Raw genomic sequence first — 15771 nt, forward strand, 5'->3', positions numbered from 1 at the left:
AAAAAAGAAACAAGGCCTTCCAAACATAGCAAGGCAGATCCACAAATACACTCAGATACTGTGGCAGCGCGTGCAGATCCTGCACAGGTGTGGACAGATGGGCTCCATGGACTGAGAGAAGACATGGACACAAACCTTCACCCATATCCCAGAAGGTATTTCTAATTAATAACCAATCAAATCATAAGTGAGTTTTCATCTAATAGAGTCTCACTGGGAAAACAGTCCACTCTTAAGGGCAGGTACCATCAGCAGCAATAGATGACAACATACAATAAATCTATGACATTTTATCTCATACTGTTTAATCGGGGCTTTGTATTTTGTTTTGATTTACTATACAAGTTATGATTTCCAGTTATTTGTCTTTATGACATGTGTGTGTGTGTGTGTGTGTGTGTGTGTGTGTGTATGGTTGTGTCTCTCTATGTGTGGTTAAAATCATGTGTGTGTGTTTCTTGTGTTTTTATCTTTAGGTATTTTTTTCTTTTTGTTCATTTGTTTTGTCCCTCTAGTTTATTTGTTTTTATGTCATCTTATTTTATTATGATTATAATTATTATTTTATATGTCTGTTTTATATTGTAATGGGAGAAAGAAAGGAAGTGGATTTGGGGAACAGAAATATGGGGAGGATCTGGTCAGGAAGTGTTAAAGGGGAAACTGCAAGTCAGAACACATTGTGTCAATTTATGTATATATAAAAGAAAAGTTAAGGCTGTTGGCAGCTGTGTGGGTCATTTTCTGAAATAGTGATATAATCAGAGAGAGCACAGAACATTTTGGGAGGTGCTATCCATGGGTTGGTGGTCCTGGATTCTATAAGAAAGCAGGCTGATAAAATCATAAAGTCTAAACCAGTAAGAGCACTCTGATATGGCCTTATCAGTAGCCTCTAAATTCCTACCCTGTCTTGGCTACCCTTCTCAGACTGTGATTCTAGGTGTGCCAGTCAAATAACCCAACATCCACGGCATCAAATATTACCTCAGGCCCCCTCCCTTCTAAAGGAGAGCCAGCAGTGTTAGATTACCACAAAGCACTAGTGTTTTCCATCTGTATTTATGACCTCATAAAATACTCTGGTACCATGTGCATGCTCAATTCATACAAAATCCCAGCATAGAATAAGGGGAAAGGGACTTGAAATACTATGCAAGCTGAAGATACCAATCAATTGGTAATTGATTGCTTCTAGAAGACAGAGAATCAATTTCCTTTAAGAGTGTGAACCATGCTTCAGTACTGGCTGCACAGCCAGGACTATTTAAATGTATTTGGACAGAACAAATGAGGCTTGCTTTGTTGAGAGAAAGAGGAAGGAAGGGAGAAGAAGGGAGGGAGGGAGGAGAGAGAGAGAGAGAGAGAGAGAGAGAGAGAGAGAGAGAGAGAGAGAGAGACAGACAGACAGACAGACAGAGAGACAGAGAGACAGAGAGAGAGACAGAGATAAAGGCAGAGACAAAAGACAGACAGAGACAGAGACAGAGAGAAAAAGAAAGAGAGAGAAAGACAGAGAGACAGAGAGGTATGCCTGAGAATGAAGATGAGGTTAATCTGGAAGAAATGATAGGGATGAATTTTATCCAAGTTAATTGGATGAAATTCTCTCATAATTAGTAAAAATACTATTTAAAGATATGGTGCTGACTGGGGTACAGAATGTTAAGTCCTGTTGAGCAGTGGAAATCTTTAGTTAACAAAATGGGAAATATATTGTTTAAGCACTGTTTGTATCTCCTCTAAAAACAATGATTGCTGTTCCCAGAATAAATATCGTACTATGTATCTTTTGTTGTAACATTGATTTTCCTGATGTTTATCAGTGAATTTGAGCACAAATAAAATTTGGAGTCCAAACAAAATTTGAGTCCAACTGAAATTCTTATGTCTCTTTGTACTCATATCTGAGATTTTCTTGGTGTATTTGGAAGAAATTGAGAACCTAAAGCAGGAAAATGCAACCCCAGCATGAAGGAGATGGAGCCTTTATGAAATGAACTCAGCAGCTCACATCTCTGTGACAACGAGGACAGATCATTTCAAGGTATTTAACTTCTATTACAAGTTGGTTCTGTTTTGTATACATAAAATTATTTCAAATATTGCTTCAACTTTCAGAAAATCAAACAAACAACAACACCCATGGCTATATTGTTATCACTGTGTTGTAAAATTAGACTAAAGTAACATTTGTCCAGCACAAAGTTAGAGGAGAGCAATTAAAACTAAACTTGGTATGTTCAGACTAACAATCAGGCTGAATGCTTCCTTTCCCCATTTTTTTTTCTAGAATTAAATTATTCAGATGCACAGAAAATAAGCTTATTCTCTCCCCATGTGGTATGCAACAGAAATCTAAGGAGCTGCTTATACTTTGAATAGAAGTTTTATTTTATAGCAATTGGTAAAGTTGCTTATTTAAAAAATGGGAGAAAATAAAAATTATGAAACATAAAAAGAATGTTTTAGTTATCAACCCTTAGACATGTGAAAGATCTGAAACATTTTGAAAAATGATATAATTGTAACAGAACTGATTGTGGTCACTAATATTATGGGTTAGGAGTGTGTTGTTCCAAATAGGTTCAATTGTGTATATTTTGTATCATTATTAGTACATTTACATGTTCATGTTAAAATGTACTAGTAATGATACAAATCATGCAAAGGAATAAGGAATGCTCCCAGGAAGTTTTAACCTAGGTTTTATTGTTCAATTGAGTATGTATAAAACATATGGTTTTATCAGTAACATTTCACTTAATGATTCCATGTCTCAACAGCAATTTAATTAAGTCTGATGTCCAAAATTGCTTAGTTTATTAACAGCTTCTCTGTACTTATTTTCTGGCAATGATTAGAAATGTTTTCTATCTTAAGCTTATGTTATTAAAAGAAAAATACCTAATAAATACAGATGTTTACAGCAGACTAGAGAAACTGCAGATATTATAATATATGATCAAGATACCACTAACTTTTAAATAAAAATTTCAAAGGGAATAGGTGACTTTTGTGCAAAAATTATGGATAGTTTCTGTAATTTAAAAAATCCATGTGAAAATGAGAATCTTTGTACTGAACAGCAGCAGTCTGGAAAATGCTTAAGGAGTCCCCAGAAACAAAGATGATTTCTTCCTATTTATAGGCATGGACTTGAGAGAAACAAGTCTGGATTAAGGATGCCTGCCTTGCCTTCATCTGGACAGCATATTTTCTAGTGAACAGGAGTCTTCAGATAATAAAGAAAATGTCAAGATTGTTTCTGGCATTAGTTACATGTGGTTGTATCTACTTGTAGAAATAGCACAACGATGTAAATGTATTAAAAAATATTTTGTTAACAACTACTTGAATTGTATGTACTATCATATGATTGTATTGTGGCCGCTGCTCTTTCAATAACTGACAATGTGTTTAAACACAGGTGGCAAGGCCAAGGGAGCTGTGCCGGCTCATTTTAGGTCAACTTGACACAAGCTAGAACAGTTTTGGAAGAGGGAACCACAGGTGAGAAAATTCTCCCACCTCATAATATTGGACTGTTGACATTTCTGTGACTAATTTTCTTAATTTATGCTTGGTGTGGAGGCAGAGCAGTTCACAGTGAGAGTTGCCACAGTTGGGCAGCACCTCTGGTCCTGGGTGCTGTAAAAAAGAGCAGACTTTAAAGTAAGCCAAGAGAAGCAAGCCAATAAGCAGGTCTTCTGAGCTGCTTCAGCATGGGCTCTGGCCTCCATATCCTAACCTACTTGAGTCCCTATGCTGCCGTTCTGCAGTGGCAGACTGTGGTGTAGTCTACAATAAACCACCAATGGTGGTTTGAGGAAACCATTCAGTGGTAGTCAGAACTGTGTCACTGTAGCTACAGGGAAGCAGAAGGTCTGTTGAATGGAGCTTCACAAATAAAACCAGAGCAACAATGTAATCTGTAAAATAAGTCACTGAGAGTGAGTAGAGACCATGGCTGATATGGGCTACAGGTCCTTAATCTCTCACATTTAAACATTATGCATAATGAACCTCTTCTTGTGTTTCTTTACCCCGTACCATCTCTTACAGCTTAGAAATTGCAGTTCTTCAAATATTTTCTTAATTAAGTCAAAGCGAGATAATGTTCTCTCAGTAAACGCATGATGAGATACTCTTCTGATTTACTGTATTTTAGCTATTACAAGGGAAGCACATATTTTAACTTTGGGGAATGCTAAGTAAGTGATGTATCATACTTATTATGTAGTTACTGTCACTACATTATTAAAATGTAATAATAATTATTTAAACAAGCAAAATTGTTATTTTTATTAAATAAACATATATGAATCCTTGAAAGTAAATATTAGAATCTACAGAACTTTTACAAATATGATGTAAAACATTCATGGAAAAATTTTTATATTCTAATTCTTGAAATGAAGTGAATTTGTATTGATTAAATACAACAAAAATATTGATGAGCTATCTTCTGTGAACAAATAAAATGTTGAGGGTTAGCCTTTTCTTTCTAATTTTGTATTTCTCTTATTTATGATTTATGTAAAGGCTTTTATCACATTGATTGGAAAAGATGCAAACCAAATGATTGTAACAAAGCCTCCTTAATATTTTTAAATTGGGTTACAAGCACTGGCTTTTCCCGTGGGATTTCCCTACATGTTCTATATTCATCTCTGTCTCTCCAGCCTAATGCTCTCTGCCCTGACACCTCTGTTTCCCTGTTTTACTGTGTTCTTTTGTCTTCCAACTTGTCACTTCTCTGGAGTTTGAAGATCCCACTTCTGGTTTTCTTGTTTTTACCCTTATTTACTCCCATGTGACTGCACAGTTAAATGCTAGGCTAGGCTATGAGAATTGCCTTTTGAAGAGAATCTTTGAGACCCAAAGATTTTTATAGTTTCCTCTATTTTCCAGCAAATTTGATTTTTATTCGTGGCTATACAAAAGTCTATGGAAAGAATGTACCATATTTTCATTGTCCATTCATCTGTTTCTGAACATCTGGACTGATTCGATTTCCTTCCTGCAGGAGAAGAACCTCCATAAGGAGGGATGCATAGGTGTTCCTATAAAACAGTGTAGATCCTATTGCCCAGAAATCACATAGATGTGTTGTATGGAACCATACTTCTCATTGTTTGAAAAACTTTCATAGAGATTTCCACAGTAGCCATATTAGATTCCACTTTGTCCAGCAGCGGATAGGGTTCTTCTTTTCTCCTAACTACACTGATATATGCTGTGATTTGTTTTTTTTTTTTTTGAAGGTTGGTATTCTCACTGGGTTTTCCTGAAACTTCAAAGTAAGTTATAATGCATTTTTCTAATGGTTAGGAATGTTTGAAATATAAAATATTCATAGGCCAATTTTATTGCTTTTCTTTCTAGATTCATTTTATTAATTTTAGTTATGTGTATTTGTAAGTACCTTTGTGTGGGTATGTATGGATCAATTCAGGGGCTCTCTGTGGAGAGATACAATAGAAACCATAGAGACTAAAGTTGCAGGTGATTGTGAACTGTTAGACTTGGCCACACAATATTAGACCCAGGCAATTTGTAAGAGCATCATATGCTATATTCATGACTGTTGACTCATCTTTCCAAGTAAGCATTTTTATTTTCTAACCATTATCTAATTCATTGGCCAATACATGCTTTAGCAATTTGAGTGTATATCTGTGTGTGTGTGTGTGTGTGTGTTTGTGTGTGTGTGTGTGTGAGAGAGAGAGAGAGAGAGAGAGAGAGAGAGAGAGAGACAGAGAGAGAGACAGAGAGAGAGAGAGACAGAGAGACAGGAACAGAGAAAGAGAGAGACAGAGACAGGCAGAGAGAGAGACAGAGACAGAGAGACAGAGACAGACAGAGACAGAGAGAGACAGACAGAGACAGACAGAGACACAGAGAGAGTTTGTTTATTTTGGGTATTATTTTTATTGTTTATAACTCTTTAAAGGTTCTATGTATAAAACTCTTGGCTGAAATATAGCAAGTAAAGGTTTACTGCCATCTTGCAATTTATTTCTTCATTCCTCTTGAGAGTTTCTTCTGTGCAGAAGCTTTGTTCTTATAATTCCCTTTGTCGGCAGTATCTGTGCTATCGTGGCCCCTATTTAGAAGTGTTTTGCTTCTGTCTATATTTAAAGAGTTTTCCCTGTACTCCTTTTTGTAGTTTAAGTGTTTATAGCATTAAATGAATATTTTTACGTAAGTGAACTTATTCTAGTCTTAAAATAGATCTCATACTATTGCTGGATTTAATAAGCCCCTTTCATAAAGTAGCAGGGTAGAAGATCAAGAAATCCAAATCAAGAGTTTCTTTTTGAAATGAAAAATCTCATTTCTGATCTCTAAATTAGGGGAAATGTTCTTTCATTGTATCCTCAACAAGTGTTAGAAAAAATCTAACCAAAGCATTGGAAGATCACTGTAAAGGAAACTTTAAGATGATGAAACATTAATTGAAGAAGATAGCAGATGATGAAATTACCTCCTCTGCTTTTGAATTAGCAGGATTTATATTACCATCTTCAAACATCCAATGACAGTCTTTATAGAACTATAAATAATAATTCAGTAATTCTTAAGGAAACAGTTAGTACCCCAGCTATCTAACAATTCTAACAAGAAAGAGCACAGCCATAACCAATACCCTACCTGATGTTAAAATACAATATAGGCCACAGTTTAAAAAAGACCATGATACTATTACAAAAACATCCATGCAACCTAATGGCATGCACAGTAGAGCCAGAGACAAATCCATACAGCTGTAGACAGTTAACATTTGTCAAAATTGTCAAAAACATGCATTGGAAAAGTAGACAGCCTTTTAATTAATAATACTAAGTAATGTGGATACCACTTGCAGAAATTAGATTCCCATCTCCAACATGGTAAAAAATCAACCAAAATGGCAATTTCCCTTTTTTTTTTTGGAGGAAAAAATAGCTGTAGGCTTTTAGGCTAAATAGTTCTTTTATACAATGCAATCATTTTTATTCTATTCCAGATATCACTACTCCAAAGGCATAAACATCTATTATTTAATATCATTGAAAAATCATTCATCTCTATAAAGAGGACACAGAATATAGGCGACCGCCTTCATTTTGCCAGAGACTTTGTGTACTGGCTGGTTTTGTGTGTTAGCTTCACACAATCTGGAATTATATATCACAAAGAAACCTCCCTTGAGGAAATGCCTCCACGAGATTCAGACGTGAGACATTATCTCAGTAAGTGACAAAGGGTGGGAAGGCCCATTGTGGTTGGTTCCATCCCTGGGCTTGTAGATCTTGATCATGATGTTTTTGCAGGAATAGAAACCCTGAAAAAGACAAACTGGTTCCAGCACAGTGGGTTATTTCTGTGACAGCCTGACTATGACTTTGGGAAGACTGTGGCAGTACTCTGGAACTTTGGGTTCGAAGAACCATTGCGTGTTGAAAGCTCTATGCGATGTTCAGTGGGAACTGGGAAGGTAATGTTGAGCACAGTGCAAAAGATGGAGGCCTGGCTTGTGAAACTTCAGAGGGAAGATTAACGATTCTTATCAGGGCCTGGCTGTTTTGACTCTGAAGATTATTTGGTTCTGGATAGCTGGGACTGAAGAATCAGCTGTGATTATCAAGATACCAGAACTACTAAAATGAAATCTTTGTATCATTGATGCTGGCTAGGTGGAGCTAAGAAATTACTGATGATTAAGACGAAACCGGCATCACTGAGGTGAAATCTTTGGGCAGTGTTTTCTGAGAGCACAAACAAGCTGTTTTCCAGAGATAGCCTCGTACTATACCTGGACTTGGTAATGTGTATGAGTCACCCAGGTGGTACTGGTTTTGAAGGCATCAAAGGGTCATGAAGGGCAGCTGAGGCTGGGCACTGTGAGAGGCCGTGGAAAGCCTTGGCGAAGGTGCAGCCTCACTTGCAGTAGATGGCCAGTACTTAAGGGGTTATGCAAAGGATTTGAGGTCTGTCACCATGAAGAGAGCTTACAAGAAGCTACTGGTGAGGCCTAGTCACAGCAGAAGACATCCAGTACCACAGGATGATCACAAGAACATGCAGCAACAGTGGCATGGATCAACCTGAGCTTAGAGGGCTACAGAGAGCAGAGCTGGAGAAGCACTGGAGGAATCCAGTATATGGTGAGTGGATCCCAGATATTGGCCAGTTTAAGGTTGATTTTTGCTTTTGATTGTGACTGCGCCCTGATATTTTTCCTACTTGAAATAGGAAAGTATTTTACTAGAGCCCACTGTTAAGAGATTTTGAATTGTAAAAAGACTGACTTTCAAAAGAGATATGAAAATTTAAAGGGATTGAAATGTTAATATGTAAAAATTGTAAAGGCTATGGGATTTACCTCTTGGGAATGAATAAAAAAGTAGGGGTTGAGGGTTAATAGAGATATGTTTGTGTGTCAAGGGGTCAACTGTACTGGCTGATTTTGTATGTCAACCTGACAGAAGCTGAAGTTATCACAGAGAAAGGACCCTCCCTTGAGGAAATGCCTCCATGAGACCCAACTGTAATTTTCTCAATTAGTGATCAAGGCTGGAAGGGTCCTTTGTGGGTGGTGCCATCCTGGGTTGGTAGTCCCGGGTTTCATAAGAAAGCAAGCTGAGCAAGCCAGGGGAAGCAAGCCAGGAAGTAACATCCCTCCATGGCCTCTGCATTAGCTCCTGCTTCCTGCTTGAGTTCCAGTCCTGACTTCCTTTGGTGATGAACAGCAATGTGGAAGTGTAAGCTGAATAAACCCTTTCCTCCCCAATTTGCTTCTTGATCATGATGCTTGTGCAGCAATAGTAACCCTGACTAAAACCATTTTGTTAAGAGCATTTCATTAACTTTGTCAAGATAACGAGATAGGCATATCATTCTAAATTTATATACAGAGAAACTGGAATGTAACTTTCTCGAATATGAATAAATATATAAATATGAAGTTGCACACTTTTGTCAATGCATAAATTATCTCCAAAAATAGTTTTCCAAAAAGTATATAATTTCTTTAAAGATATTATAAAGTTAAACTTACATCGATGTCATATTGAAGGTTTTAAATAAATTAATTGTAAGATGAATCTCATGAGTGCCGGTGAAGGTCCAATGATTTTCATCAATACATGTTTAATATGCTATCCATCAGCAATTAATGAGATGATGTGAGTCTTTGATACTATAGATTACAACTAAGTAGAAGACTCTGAAATGTATGAGGGAGAATCCTGTGCAAGATGTAATTCCTCAGAAGTGTGAGATGAACAAGAAATTTGTTATTCAGTGTTTCTTTTATTTAGCATTAAACAGCAAACAACATTTACATGTTAAACCACAGTATGAGTGCTAAAAGAAAGTGTATGTGGTGCTCTGTATAAAATTAATGTAAAGCAGTAAAACTATATTACTTTGATATACCTGAATATTAAACATGACAATTATAAATTCAATATTTTCATCTGCTTACATGTTACAAATAAATGTGCTTGCTGAAATGAGTACCATGTATGCAAATATGTGAATGACATAATTATAAATTGACAGAGTACATACTCAGCATATTTTAATAAAGTGTACATCAATCTCAGCTCACATATGCTAAGTATCTTATCATGCTCACATGTGGTAAGCATGTGGTAAAGAGTTTTTAAATTATTTTTTATTCCTGACCTCACTTTGTGGTTAGAATTTTAAATATCCTGAACTGATCATCAGGAGAATTAAATGTGTTTGTGACACCAACATATCCTGTTTGCCTTCATGGAAAATAACATGGAGTGGCACATCCAGTAGAAAGCACCATTAGGTCATTAATAAACTAAGGATCATGAATAGAATTCATTCCCAATTAAAACCTACACACTTCTGTAGGACACAATACTTAGATTCTGCTCCCACAACCCTGGAATGATATCTCCCTGACTTCTGCTTCTTAGCTCTAGACAGTGAAACTAGATTCTCTGTGAAACTATTTGATGAGTCAGGTACTGTTTGTCTGCTTCTCATAGGGGCACAGACATTTTCAGCATAATGGTTTACTTCTAATAATGTCAACACTAAATGACAACACTGGGATTGTAAAGACAATGATACTTCCAGATTCTTCTCTAATAAGATACTCCAATCACAACAACTTTCCTCAAATATTTTACAAAAGAATTTCTGCTTGCAATAATGGTAACCATTATTATTTGTTTATTTCTACATGAATGTTTCTTTGAGATTAATATATCATAGATAGAGTACTTTTAGATATTTTGTTGCAATAAGCTTTTCTACTTTTCAAGTGGTAACTAGTGTTTAAAATATTAATTTAGTAAGTGATCTTCCATTGTATATACTGAGGAATATCATGCCAATTATAATAAAGGTTATACAACAATGCCAAGCAACCAGAGCTTCCAGGGACTAAGCCACTACCCAAAGACTATACATGGTCTGATCCTGGGCTCCAACCTCATAGGTAGCAATGAATAGCCTAGTAAGAGCACCAGTGGAAGGGCAAGCCCTTGGTCCTGCTAAGACTGAACCCCCAGTGAACGTGATTGTTGGGGGGAGGGTGGTAATGGGGGGAGGATGGGGAGGGGAACACAGATACAGAAGTGGAGGGGGAAAGGTTAGGGGGATGTTGGCCTGGAAACCGGGAAAGAGAATAACAATCAAAATGTAAATAAGAAATATTCAAGTTAATAAAGAAAAAAAACAAAAAAAAACTAAAAAAAAGGTTATACAGTTTATAAGTTATTTGTAGAAGCTTTGGTTCACAATACAAAGTAATGGACTTCAGTTTGAATTTCTATATGTTATTAAAATATTGAAGCAGGGTGTTTAATATGTAATATTATAATACCAATGAATATGTAATTATGACTAATAATTCATATCTTTGGATACAGATATTATTTCGTGATTTCTAAAACCGAAAAACACAGTTTCTTTGAAACTCATGATTATAAAGTCAAGGTGAACACCAAAATATACCATTTATGTAATGATAATAAGGAAATAAAAGTACTAATTATAATGATAAACACTGAAATCTCAATGTTACTTGGACACAAAAGTTATGCATTATTATAATTGCTCTTCAATAAAGGTAATTGGAAATGTGTTGAGATGCATCATTCAATTAGGAAAAAGGAATTAAGTGGAACTATTAAAACCCACCTTCGTAAATGACTAGTACCCCAATGCTTCTTATAGAATATCCTGTCGTAGCACCTGATTCTCTAATTTTCACTGTGTCTGTTTAGATTATTTTCCCAGCACTTTGAAGCAAAATTACAACTATATTCATTAGTTCTGAGCATGTTTAATTATTTGCTAATAAGCTTTTTAAGTACAAGTAGCCCACTAGTAAAAGCTGTGAAGAGAATAGTGAGTATTTATCTTAGAACTCTACTTAGCACATTCTGCTAAATTACTTCCTAAGGCATCATCTAACCGAATGCAACTTTAAACATACTTTCTTTGAGACCCAGAGATCCCATGATGCTTTAGTTAGCAAATACTAATATTAACACAAAGCATTTCATTTATCACATTACACATGTTGAAGACAAGAAAGAAAGTCCTGACGCTATGAATAAGGGTATGCATTGTTCACAAAAAGGGACCTATCATGACTGACCTCTGAAAGACCCAACAAGCAGCTGAAGTAGTCAGATGCAGATATTTACATCCAATCAATGGACTGAAATAGGCTGGTGGCCCCTGTGGTTAAATTCAGGAAAAGCTGGAAGAATCTGAGGAGGAGGGTGACCCTGTAGGTGGTCCAGCAGTCTCAATTAACCTGGACCCCCGTGATCTCTCAGACACTGGACCACCAACCAGACACATACACCAACTGAGATGAGGCCTCCAACACATATCCAGCAGAGGACTGTCAGATCTGGGTTCAGTCAGAAAAGATGCACCTAACCCTCAAAAGACGTGAAGTCCCAGGGAATGGAGAGGTCTGGTGGGGTGGGATATGGGGGGGGGGCATCCTCCTGGAGACTAGAAGGGGAGGAGATATGGGATGTAAAACAATCAGAGGGTGGACCAGGAGGCATATAAAATCTGGACTATAAAAAAAAATAAACAAGATTAAATCTGAAGGGGCTTGCAACCCCATAAGAGCAACAATGCCAACCAACCACAGCTCCCAGGGACTAAACCACTACCAAAGGCTATACATGGACTGACCCTGGGCTCCAGCTACATACATAGCAGAGGATGGCCTTGTTGGGCACCAATGGGAAGAGAAAACCTAGGTCTTGCCAAGATTGGACGACCCCACCTCACTGTAGGGGAATGTCAGGGCAGGAATGGAGGGTGTTGGGGAGGGAGGGAAAACACCCTCATAGAAGAAGTGAGGTATGGACTTAAGGACTGGAAACGGGGAAGGGAATAACATTTGACATGTAAATAAAAATTATCCAACAATTTTTTAAAAAAAGGTACAGCCCTAATAGAATTTCATACATTAGAAACTATACTAGAGTTTATTTATACTTGACATAAAATTCTGTCTTAGTTTCTTGACTTACCTGTAAGATATGTAGCTCTACCCAAATGTTAATTGTGTTTAAATGTTATGTCACTGAGGGCGTGCTGAGGAGAACTGCCATGGAACCCAAATTAAAGCATTCTGCAGAGGCAGAGAAACATCACTCCCAAAGTCTGCCCTGAACAAGTTCCTACTCACCCTCACTGCATGAACCCACACATAAACATATGCAACTCTTCACAGAGTAAGAAATAAGCATAGATTTAATATTTGTTAACCATAATAGGCATAATAGGAACACTATAGTTTCGAATACAATTTATGCAGGGTGCCTTTATTTTAGCTTATTTTTAAGTAAATGAGATATTTTCTTATTTGTAAGCATTTGGCATACAGAACATTAATGACCCGAAGATTTATTTGGGTAAATATGTGTATGAGCACAGAGATGTGTGTGCACAACAGAAAACCTAGCACTGTTACATTTTATATGACTATTTCTTCCATCTAGAGACCTGTCTCTTTAAGGTAGAAATTTAGTTTTCTTATATTTAACAAAAACATGGTTTACACTCAATCAAATGACAAATGATTTAGAAGAACCAAGGAAATGAGGACCACTTACATCAAATAATAAGGTACTTCAGATTTTCAACAAAATTTCAGTTGAACCACAGTGCAAATAACCATACATGGTCATGTATCTTTCAACATTTTAAAACCAGGTTGATGAGAATTTTTCCCTAATTATTTAACAATAATCTTAAAACTAGAATAATTTGAATACCATATAATTTATATAATATTAATGGTGTTTGTTTATAATGTTCAACTTTTAACTTCATTGTTGAAATATTTCACTCTGTAGTATAATGAATTTTCTCAAAATGTGTGGACACACGAATGCATTTATGTGCATTGATTTTTGTTCATGTATACCTGTCTCTTTGAAGGTAAGCTCTATACAGTTTCATATGGGAAAGTAAGAGACACAGAATGTTTCCAGTCTCCTTCTGGCAGTGAATTCGAATGCTGGAACACCTTATGGAAAGGGAGGCAGAATGCCTAGTCAAGTCCTCTTATACACATAATCATAAAATTAATCACAATAACATAATTGCACTAGGTGCTGAAAGTGTGTTTATGACTTGATTCTTCTTTGTGGTATGTGCTTCATTAAATATGATTATTAGAAACAAACACAATTCAAACCTTAAAGCTAGTACCAGGCATGTCAAAACTTCTTTTGAATGTTTGAACAAACTAGTCCAAGTAACTAAAAAAAAAAATAGACTATTGACATCCCTCTTGGTTTTCTTTTGGGGATTTAAGGTAAGCCCTTATTGTGCCCTTATTGTAGAAAATACCGCATACTCATGAGGCAGAACTCTGATGATTAAAGCTATCTCTGACATGAACATCTGTGGTGTACTTCCTGTGGTGTACAAAAATTACTAGGCTAACTTTCAAAAGCTGTCCTGTCCAACTGCAAAAATTTTGAAACATGTCTATGACCAGGATGACAAGATTTCTACAAGGGTAAAGTTAGCAACAATCCCTTGATGGTATCTAATAGAAGTCTAATTGGACTGAAGCTTGGCCAACAGAAGGGGAAACATATCTGGTGTTAGAAACAGTCAACTTCCCAGGGCTAGAAAGGTCATGGATTTTAGAGGGTAATCTCCCACCAATTTGCTAGACGAGCATAGCTCCCTTTATATTCTTAATCTTATCCTTATAGACATAGAAAAGAGCATCTGCCCTCCCATCATTCAAAAAGACTTCTTTTTACATCAAATAAATAGAACCACAGCAGACAGAAATGGGTGCAACACATAGATCACCAGACCTTGGTGGGGCAACCCAGGCCTAATGGATACATGGACTATTACACTTCTTTACGTTGCAGGGAATGATTCCTATATAGGAGACAAAGGACTTTTAGAGATTGAATATCAAGAAGCCTAATGTGAAAGATACTCCAAGAAATAACTGCATAAACAATGAACATGCTTATTTGGAACAAGAAAATTTTATGTGTTCTGGATCTCAGCAAAAATAGCAAATGATCCAACCAACCAATCAATTGGTCAAACAAACAAAAAACTAGACGCACCTAATGACTCATGGGAGAGGAAGAGTTAGGCCCTCACAAGAATGAGCCCCTTGGTCTGTATCATGCATGAGCACTCTTAACTAGTTAACTAATACCGAGTTGTCTGAGGTGAAACACAACAGAATACACACACACACACACACACACACACACACACACACACACATACACACACACTCACAGAGAGAGAGAGAGACAGAGAGACAGGGAGACAGAGGGAGACAGAGAGACAGAGAGACAGAGAGACAGAGACAGACAAATGGACAGAGGGACAGAAGGGAGAGAGAAACTTGAAGAAATTTAGCTAATTGTATTTAGTGTTTATGCATACATACACATAAGCATACACATATGTGTAACATTAATAATAAAGAAAATCTATCAATTTGCTGCCTATTGAGGAGGAAGCACTAGAAGGATTGGTACAAGGTAACTGGGGTGAGAGGTTAGGGGAAAGAGAAGGGGCAAATGATGTCATCTAATTTAATTATAAGTGTGCTAAATGAATACATAAATTGATTTTTCTTGGCTACATAATATAATGTTTTAAACGAGACATTCCTGACAGACATCTCTTCCTTGGTCATAGCTACAGGACTTTTATTTCCCATGAAGGTTCCATGTCAACTGAGTCAGAGTGCATCTCTGACAATCCCGTGGAAACTGTGACAGAGTACATCCTTGTAGGGTCTATGTTAACTGAGAATATATCCACAGAGTATCCGTATTAAGTAAGTTATAGTACATCCATGAAGATCCCATATCATTGGTGAGAATGTGAATTTAGTTTGATCGTAATGAACCCACTTTCCCTGATCCTTCCTGAACCTCTCAGCTCTCTTTTCTTTCAGGATGTATTTTGAAATTCTTTAAAAATTTGGAACCTCCCAAGAGTCATGTGTTAAATATTTACTTCAGTTGGAAACAGGTAGATGGTTCACTTGTTTTACCATGAAGAATTCACTTAGCAAGGACATGTGCTGTTTGTGTTTTATGTAGTAGAATGATAAAACAAAAGCCAATTGAGTGTTCATTCTGAAGGTGAGATGAAATAATATTAATATTTACCAGAATGAAGGAAGAGGAAAGAATTCATGTGTTTATCTGACTTAAAAAAAAAAAGAGGACACTTAAGAGTGTGGGATTATTATCTTAA

General features: G+C 36.5%; 1 protein-coding gene across 1 annotated transcript in view; it reads right to left on the minus strand.

Moving 5' to 3' along the window:
* Cdh18 (cadherin 18) overlaps nt 1-15771 on the minus strand; it is a 242554-nt gene that overhangs the window by 201228 nt on the left and 25555 nt on the right. The gene's annotated exons all lie outside the window — the stretch shown is intronic.

Source organism: Rattus rattus, chromosome 3, assembly GCF_011064425.1.
Source record: "Rattus rattus isolate New Zealand chromosome 3, Rrattus_CSIRO_v1, whole genome shotgun sequence".
NCBI lineage: Eukaryota > Metazoa > Chordata > Mammalia > Rodentia > Muridae > Rattus > Rattus rattus.